The 9,770-nt window shown below is 47.9% G+C and overlaps 1 pseudogene; it reads left to right on the forward strand.

Annotated features, from left to right (window-relative positions):
* The window catches only part of LOC115148359 (polypyrimidine tract-binding protein 3-like), a 129,477-nt pseudogene extending 120,428 nt beyond the window's left edge, over window positions 1-9,049 (forward strand).
* Window positions 9,050-9,770: the final 721 nt, after the last annotated feature.

Below are 9,770 nucleotides of genomic sequence, written 5' to 3' on the forward strand. Positions count from 1 at the left end.
CCTAACCCTATCCAATCCTACCCGATATCCTAACCCTATACCCTAACCCCGGTCCATATCCTATACCCTATATCCTAACCCTATATCCACCCTACCCGGGTCCATATCCTAACCCTATATCCTAACCCTAACCCTATATCCAACCCTATATCCTAACCCTAACCCTAGATCCTAACCCTAACCATATCCTACCCTATCTCCTAACCCTAACCCTAATATCCTAACCCTATATCCTAACCCTATACCTAACCCTAATACCTACCCCTAACCCGTCCATATCCTATCCTCAACCCTTCCCTCCTGTTTTATCCATTCTCTTTCCTCTGGTCCCTTTCATTTCAATGTTCTCTTTGATTGCATCTGCCCTTGATTACTATATTATGTTCTACAGTTGATTTAACTATATTATGTACTACAGTTGATTTAACTATATTATGTACTACAGTTGATTTAACTATATTTATTACTACACTGGCTTTTATGTAGGCCCCCTGTTAAGTCAGATGTCCTGAGTGCCCTGAAAGGTGTCCGCCAAATGAAATATCTTTATTATTTTATTAATTATTTATGTCCATCAGTCTGTACTGTGTCTTACTCTTCTCCTCTCCTCCTCCCCCAGCTATGTCCCACCTGAACGGCCAGCGGCTGCACGTAAGGTGATCAGAGTGACCATCTCTAAGCACCAACGTCCAGCTGCCCAGGAGACAGGAAGACCAGGGCCCTCACTAAAGACTTCAGTCAGCGGCTCCCCTCTACACCGCTTCAAGAAGCCTGGATCCAAGAACTTTCAGAACATCTTCCCTCCCTCTGCCACCCTCCATCTCTCCAACATCCCGTGAGATTCACTATACCTCCCTCTTCCTCCTCTCCCTCTCCAACTATACCTCCCTTCTCCTCCTCTCCAACTACACCTCCCTCCTCCCCCTCTTCAACGATACCTACCTCCCTCCTCCTCCTCTCTCCAACTATACCTCCTCCTCCCCCTCTCTCCAACTATACCTCCCTCCTCCCCCTCTCCAAATATACCTCCCTCCTCCTCCTCTCCAACTATACCTCCCCCCTCCTCCTCTCCAACTACCTCCCCTCCTCCTCCTCTCCAACTATCCCTCCTCCTCTCCAACTATACCTCCCTCCTCCCCCTCTCCAACTATACCCCCCCCCCCCCCCTCCACTATATCTCCCTCCTCCCCCTCTCCCAACTATACCTCCCTCCTCCTCCTCTCCAACTACCTACCTCCGTCCTCCCCCTCTCCACAACTATACCTCCCTACTCCTCCTCTCCAACTATACCTCCCCCTCCTCCTCCCCCTCTCAAACTATACCTCCCTCCTCCCCCTCTCCAACTATACCTCCCTCCTCCCCCTCTCCAACTATACCTCCCCCCTCCTCCTCTCCAACTATACCTCCCTCTTCCTCCTCTCCAACTATACCTCCCTCCTCCCCCTCTCCAACTATACCTCCCTCCTCCCCTCTCTCCACTATACCTCCCTCCTCCCCCTCTCTCCAACTACCTCCCTCCTCCCCCTCTCCAACTTTACCTCCCTCCTCTCCAACTATACCTCCCCCCTCCCCCTCTCCAACTATACCTCCCTCCTCCTCCTCTCTCCACTATACCTCAGTATAGTGTAGCGGCTATATGTCTACAGTATACTGTAGAGGCTGTATTCCTGCAGTATACTGTAGAGGCTGTACTCCTGCAGTATATTGTAGAGGCTGTATTCCTGCAGTATACTCAATATGGCAGCTATATGTCTACAGTATACTGTAGAGGCTGTACTCCTGCAGTATACTGTAGAGGCTGCACTCCTGCAGTATACTGTAGAGGCTGTACTCCTTAGCGGCTGTACTCCTGCAGTATGCTGTAGCGGCTGTATTCCTGCAGTATGCTGTAGAGACTGTACTCCTGCAGTATACTGTAGAGGGCTGTATTCCTGCAGTATGCTGTAGATGTACTCCTGCAGTATACTGTAGAGGCTGTACTCCTGCAGTATACTGCGGCTGTATTCCTGCAGTATACTGTAGCGGCTGTATTCCTGCAGTATACTGTAGCGGCTGTATTCCTGCAGTATACTGTAGCGGCTGTATTTCCTGCAGTATACTGTAGCGGCTGTATTCCTGCATGTACTGTAGAGGCTGTATTCCTGCAGTATGCTGTAGAGGCTGTACTCCTGCCTAGTATACTGTAGAGGCTGTATTCCTGCAGTAATGCTGTAGAGGCTGTATTCCTGCAGTATACTGTAGCAGCTGTATTCTGCAGTATCTGTAGCGGCTGTATTCCTGCAGTATACTGTAGAGGCTGTACTCCTGCAGTATACTGTAGCGGCTGTATTCCTGCAGTATACTGTAGAGGCTGTACTCCTGCAGTATACTGTAGAGGCTGTATTCCTGCAGTATACTGTAGCGGCTGTATTCCTGCAGTATACTGTAGCGGCTGTATTCCTGCAGTATACTGTAGCGGCTGTATTCCTGCAGTATACTGTAGCGGCTGTATTCCTGCAGTATGCTGTAGAGGCTGTACTCCTGCAGTATACTGTAGAGGTTGTACTCCTGCAGTATACTGTAGAGGTTGTACTCCTGCAGTATACTGTAGAGGCTGTATTCCTGCAGTATACTGTAGAGGCTGTATTCCTGCAGTATACTGTAGAGGCTGTATTCCTGCAGTATACTCAATATGGCAGCTATATGTCTACAGTATGCTACTACCACAATATCACCAGTTGAAGCAATAGTTAAGGGTAAAAGCTCACGTCTAACACTGTCCTTTTGTTTCCTCCTCCTCTCCACCGACAGTCCATCTATAACAGATGACATCCTGAAGGAGCTGTTTGCTGGGACTGGATACACAGTCAAGGCCTTCAAGTTCTTCCAGTACGTTCTCTTTCTGCACTTTACTCTCCTCAATACACAAAGGATCCAACTAGGTCAGGGTTCAAACAAACCCGCACTGCTCCAATAGAGGACTGTACTTGACTTTTGAAGACTATTTCCCTGATGTTCACAGAGATCACGTTTGTAGGTTTTTAATTTAACTTTTATTTAACCAGGCAAGTCAGTTAAAAAACAAATTCTTATTTACAATGCGGCCTACCCCGGACAACGCTGGGCCAATTGTGTGCCACCCTATGGGGACTCCACAATCACGACCGGTTGTGATACAGCTTGGAATCGAACCAGGGTCTGTAGTGACACCTCTAGCACTTAGATGCAGTGCCCTAGACGCTGCGCCACTCGGGAAGTCCTCCAAATACTGTACTTGTGCACGTGACAATAAAAAACTTGAAACTTGAACGTCGACTCAAACGCAAAAATGACTCTTTTAACCCCCTAGAGTTGATGTCCGCGCTCCCATGGAATCTAAGTAGCATAATAAAATCCCCATAGTTAAAGCTAGAGATATATTTTTTTGTGTGCATTGGATGAATCTCAATCCACCGCATCTGTCGATGTTGCACTTCCGCATCTGCTGATGAAGGCAACAAGAGTTGGAGCTGTGTTTGAGCTACACACTAATATGTCCCCTATGTGGAAAGGTTGAGACTTTCAGCAACACGTCCGTCTGTTGTTTTGCTCTAGGACACCCACAGGCCTCATCTGAAGATCCCGTTGGTACCAGTTGAAAAAAACTCATGGAATTATTATTTTACATTTTTTTTTATTCTTCAAGGGATCTTAAAATTCTAAGTCAAATAGCCTAAATTATCCTTGGTATGACCTTCTTAAACAATTCCATATAGCTTAGTAGAAGCCCTCCTCCATCGGCTTACACAGTACTTAGACAGGGCTTAGACCAAGGGGGGCAAAGTACGGCCCGCAGGCATTGTTTTTTTTACCCCTTTTTATCCCCAATTGGTAGTTACAGTCTGTCCTGTCGCTGCAACTCCCCTACGGACTCAGGAGAGGGGAAAGTCGAGAGCCGTGCGTCCTCCAAAAACACGACCCAGCCAAGCCGCACTGCCCGCTTAACCCGGAAGCCAGCCGCACCAATGTGCCGGAGGAAACACCGTACACCTGGCAACCGTGTCAGCAAGCATGCACCTGGCCCGCCACAGGAGTCACTGGAACACAGTGGGACAAGGACAACCCTGCCGGCCAAACCTCCTAACCCGGACGACGCAGGGCCAATTGTGCACCGCCTCATGGGTCCCCCAGTCACAGCCAGCTGTGACACAGCCTGGGATTGAACCCGGGTCTGTAGTGATGCCTCTAGCGCTGTGATGCAGTATTTTAGACCCCTGCACCACTCAGGAGGCCCCCGCAAATTGATTTTAACAAACAATTGGTCCCCTAAAAAATTCAGCCCTCCGTTGAATTTCAAAATCCCGATGTGAACCTCGAGCCAAAAAGTTTGCCCACCCCTGGCTTAGACTGTTTAGTGACAAATACATAAAACATAATACATGTTTCCTGATCTTTCCTATATCTCTCAGATATAGGACAGACACTTCAGAACAAACGTCCTTTAAAAAAAAATCGGGGGGGGGGGACTATTTGTTGTTCCATGTAGTGAATCTGTTATTCAGTGCATTTATATGGGTTAATAGCAGTAAGGCCAAATACAATTTTTCATAAAATATATACACTACCGTTCAAAAGTTTGGGGTCACTTAGAAATGTACTTGTTTTTGAGAAAACAAAACAGGGAAGATCAGATAAAGGATTGTTTGTCTAGAAATCAATTAGGCAGAGACAACTAAAGGAGTCGACCCTCCACATCTATCAAGGCAACAGGAGCACTGGGCCAGCCGCTGTTTAATAGCACCTGGGCCAGCACAGGTGAAACGCCTTCCCTCTAATGAGATGGCAAACCAACACAGGTGGAACACACACTGACTAACGAGGTGACACCAATCGGTGCGCCCCATGTGCTAACGTCCAACCTCGAAATATAAATGGAAAAACCAAAGCCTGTAACAGAAGGCCTTTAGCTCATTTAGTAGGCTCGCGTCACTCGCGGCTGGGTTTCCCTTTGTAATCCATTATAGTTTTCAGAGCCAGTGCAGTAGGATTCGATCTTAGTCCTGTATTGACGCTTTGCCTGTTTGATGGTCCGTTGGAGGGCGTAGCAGGATTTCTTATAAGCGTCCGGATTTTTGTCCTGCTCCTTGAAAGCGACCCCTGTAGCCTTGAGCTCAGTGCGGATGTTATCTGTAATCCATGGCTTCTGGTTAGGATATGAATGTACGGTCACTGTGGGGACTTCGTCGTCAATGCACTTATTTATTACAATTATTATAATTTTTTTACCCCCTTTTTCTTCCTGATTTTGTGGTATCCAATTGTTAGTAGTTACTGTCTCATCGCTACAACTCCCGTACGGACTCGGAAGAGACGAAGGTCGAGAGCCATGCATCCTCCGAAACACAACCCAACCAAGCCGCACTGCTTCTTAACCACAGCGCACATCCAACCCGGAAGCCAGCCGCACCAATGTGATGGGAAGGAAACACCGTACACCTGGCGACCATGTCAGCGTGCACTGCTTCTGGCCCGCCACAGGAGTCGCTAGAGCGCGATGGGACAAGGACATCCCTGCTGGCCAAACCCTCCCCTAACCTGGACGACGCTGGGCCAATTGTGCGCCGCCCCATGGGTCTCCCGGTCACGGCCGGCTGCGACAGAGCCCAGAGTCGATGCACTTATTAATGAAACCGGTGACTGATGTGGTGTACTCCTCTATGGTAATGGCAGGTTAGAGAACTGGGCCAAGAAACAGAAAGGTTGCCGTTTCATGTCAGACAGTTTATATTCGAAATAGTAGGTAGTTTACATACGTCTCAGCCAAATACATTTAAAGTCAGTTTTTCACAATTCCTGACATTTAATCCTAGTAAAAATTCTCTGTTTAAGGTCAGTTAGGATCACCACTTTTTTTTAAGAATGTGAAATGTCAGAATAATAGTAGAGAGAATGATTTATTTCAGCTTTTATTCTTTCATCACATTCCCAGTGGGTCAGAAGTTTACATACACTCAGTTAGTATTGGTAGCATTGCCTTTACATTTTTTTAACTTGGGTCAAACGTTTGGGTAGCCTTCCACAAGCTTCCCACAATAAGTTAGGTGAATTTTGGCCCATTCCTCCTGACAGAGCTGGTGTAACTGAGTCAGGTTTGTAGGCCTCCTTGCTCGCACACGCTTTTTCAGTTCTGCCCCCAAATTTTCTTTTGGATTGAGGTCAGGGCTTTGTGATGGCCACTCCAATACCTTGACTTTGTTGTCCTTAAGCCATTTTTCCACAACTTTGGAAGTATGCTTGGGGTCATTGTTCATTTGGAAGACCCATTTGCGACCAAGCTTTAACTTCCTGACTGATGTCTTGAGATGTTGCTTCAATATATCCACATAATTTTGCTGCCTCATGATGCCATCTATTTTGTGAAGTGCATCAGTCCCTCCTGCAGCAAAGCACCTCCACAACATGAGGCTGCCACCCCCGTGCTTCATGGTTGGGATGGTGTTCTTCGGCTTGCAAGCCTCCCCCTTTTTCCTCCAAACATAACGATGGTCATTATGGCAAAACAGTTCTATTTTTGTTTCATCAGACCAGAGGACATTTCTCCAAAAGTACGATCTTTGTCCCCATGTGCAGTTGCAAACCGTAGTCTGGCTTTTTTATGGCGGTTTTGGAGCAGTGGCTTCTTCCTTGCTGAGCGGCCTTTCAGGCTATGTCGATATAGGGCTCTCTGGTGGCTCGCTAGTGACTCTGTGGTGGCTCTCTGGTGGCTCTCTGGTGGCTCTCTGGTGGCTCTGGTGGCTCTCTGGTGAATCTCTGGTGAATCTCTGGTGGCTCTCTGGTGGCTCTCTGGTGGCTCTCTGGTGACTCTCTGGTGACTCTCTGGTGGCTCTCTGGTGAATCTCTGGTGGCTCTCTGGTGAATCTCTGGTGAATCTCTGGTGGCTCTCTGGTGACTCTCTGGTGGCTCTCTGGTGAATCTCTGGTGGCTCTCTGGTGGCTCTCTGGTGACTCTCTGATGACTCTCTGATGGCTCTCTGGTGAATCTCTGGTGACTCTCTGGTGGCTCTCTGGTGGCTCTCTGGTGGCTCTGGTGGCTCTCTGGTGGCCTTGGTGTAGTACCGTTATAAGCCACTAGATGGGAATTGCTCCACTTAGAGAAATATATTTTAATGTATTTATTTAACCTTTATTTAACTATCAGTTCAGTAGGATTGGGCCACACCCTAATATGTTTTTCCAAAAGCAGATTTGACAGACTAGAGTTAAAAATGTGTCATTCAGAGCCAAGGGAACATTCAGAATAGTGATCTCGGTACATACTCATGATCTGGAATGAATATCCCTTTGCGGATCAATAAAGTGTTATTGATTACTGTCTGTCCATCTGTGTCTGTCCTCTCAGGAAGGACCGTAAGATGGCTCTGATCCAGTTGGGTTCAGTGGAGGAGGCCATCCAGGCCCTGATCGACCTCCACAACCACGACCTGGGAGAGAACCATCACCTCCGCGTGTCCTTCTCCAAGAGCACCATCTGACCCTCCTCACCCAGCACCCCCACCCCACCCCCAGGGCCTCGCTCCTGGGCTGGGCTAACCCCATGCCCCCCCCTCCCTTTAGCCCCTGTTGGGAGTGAAGGACAGAAACACCCACTTTTACTTAAAACAAACAACAGACAATGAACTAGTTTAGATGATATTGTTGTGTAATAGACTACTGTAACACAAGGCCTTCAGACAGAGACTGATATAGACACAGAGCTGAAGTAGGCTGGAAGGTGCACTGGTTGATTGATTCAGGACAGAGAGTACAACGGTGATGTGGGCTGACAAGGTGCATCAGTGCATCCTTTATCTGGTATTAGAGGACCCCAACCCAGGGAGAGACCCATAGAGAGACTAGACCCTAACCCAGGGAGAGACTAGACCCTAGCCCAAGGAGAGACTAGACCCTATCCCAGGGAGAGACTAGACCCTAACCCAGGGAGAGACTAGACACCAACCCAGGGAGAGACTAGACCCTAACCCAGGGAGAGACCCATAGAGAGACTAGACCCTAGCCCATAGAGAGACTAGACCCTAACCCAGGGAGAGACCCATAGAGAGACTAGACCCTAGCCCAGGGAGAGACTAGACCCTAGCCCAGGGAGAGACTAGACCCTAGCCCAGGGAGAGACTAGACCCTAACCCATAGAGAGACTAGACCCTAACCCAGGGAGAGACCCATAGAGAGACTAGACCCTAACCCAGGGAGAGACTAGACCCTAACCCAGGGAGAGACTAGACCCTAACCCAGGGAGAGACTAGACCCTAACCCAGGGAGAGACTAGACCCTAACCCAGGGAGAGACTAGACCCTAACCCAGGGAGAGACTAGACCCCAACCCAGGGAGAGACTAGACCCTAACCCAGGGAGAGACTAGACCCTAACCCAGGGAGAGACTAGACCCTAACCCAGGGAGAGACTAGACCCTAACCCAGGGAGAGACTAGACCCTAACCCAGGGAGAGAGATACTCAACACTCCTGGGAGGCTTCAGCCCAGTCTGTCTAACCTGTCACCCACCCAGCCACTGACCCACCTACAGTCCCAGAGTGAGACTCTTCTAGCTGTGCTGCATTGTTCCAACTGAAGGCCCTTCTCCGTAACCAACAGCACACCAACATTATGTGTTGGTGTTCCGTGGACGTTGTGTACCGTTAGACTGGCTTCTCTTCAGTGGGATGACTTATTAACAGATGATTTACCTGACGAGTCTGAGACACTGTTCCGTTAACAGGTATCGTCACGGATACGGAGAAAGGGCGGTTGGCTGATGAAGCTGGTTGCCAGCGGCGACCCTCCTCCCGGACCAATGAACTGCCTCCATTTTAAGTAGCATTGGAATGTTGAGCGAGGGGGACCAATGATCAGGCCCCCTCCTCTGTGACATAATGGTGACATCATCACGGTGCGACACTGAGTCTTCGAGCAGCTCAGCTAAACATGACCACCACACCACTCAGATCACCATGACAACTACACACCTGTTTTGTTTTGTTTTACAGTGTATCAGTGGTTTTCATTGAAATGTAAACAAAGAAAACCGTTCAAAGCAAAATGGGCAATCTTTTTGCACCTTAATTTCTCTGTTTACTGTGCAGAGTCCTTGGACCAGACCAGACCAGGAAGTACAGTAGACTACAGTAGAGTACAGTAAACTACAGCAGACTACAGTAGAGTACAGTAAACTACAGCAGACTACAGTAGACTACAGTAGACTGCAGTAGACTACAGTAGAGTACAGTAGAGTACAGTAAACTACAGCAGACTACAGTAGACTACAGTAGAGTACAGTAGACTACAGTAGAGTACAGTAAACTACAGCAGACTACAGTAGACTACATTAGAGTACAGTACAGTAGACTACAGTAGACTACAGTAGAGTACAGTAAACTACAGCAGACTACAGTAGAGTACAGTACAGTAGACTGCAGTAGACTACAGTAGAGTACAGTAAACTACAGTAGACTGCAGTAGACTACAGTAGACTGCAGTAGACTACAGTAGAGTACAGTAGACTACAGTAGACTGCAGTAGACTACATTAGAGTACAGTACAGTAGACTACAGTAGACTACAGTACAGTAAACTGGAGTAGACTACAGTAGACTGGAGTAGACTACAGTAGACTGGAGTAAACTACAGTAGAGTACAGTAATGACCTGTGAATAATAGGTAAAGTAATGGTGAACTTAATTGCTTTTATTTGGCCCTGTAGCTGAGGTCTATCTACCTGTAGCTTAGGTCTTATCTACCTGTAGATGAGGTGTATCTACCTGT

This window comes from Salmo trutta, chromosome 15 (assembly GCF_901001165.1).
Source record: "Salmo trutta chromosome 15, fSalTru1.1, whole genome shotgun sequence".
In the NCBI taxonomy this organism is placed as follows: Eukaryota; Metazoa; Chordata; class Actinopteri; order Salmoniformes; family Salmonidae; genus Salmo; species Salmo trutta.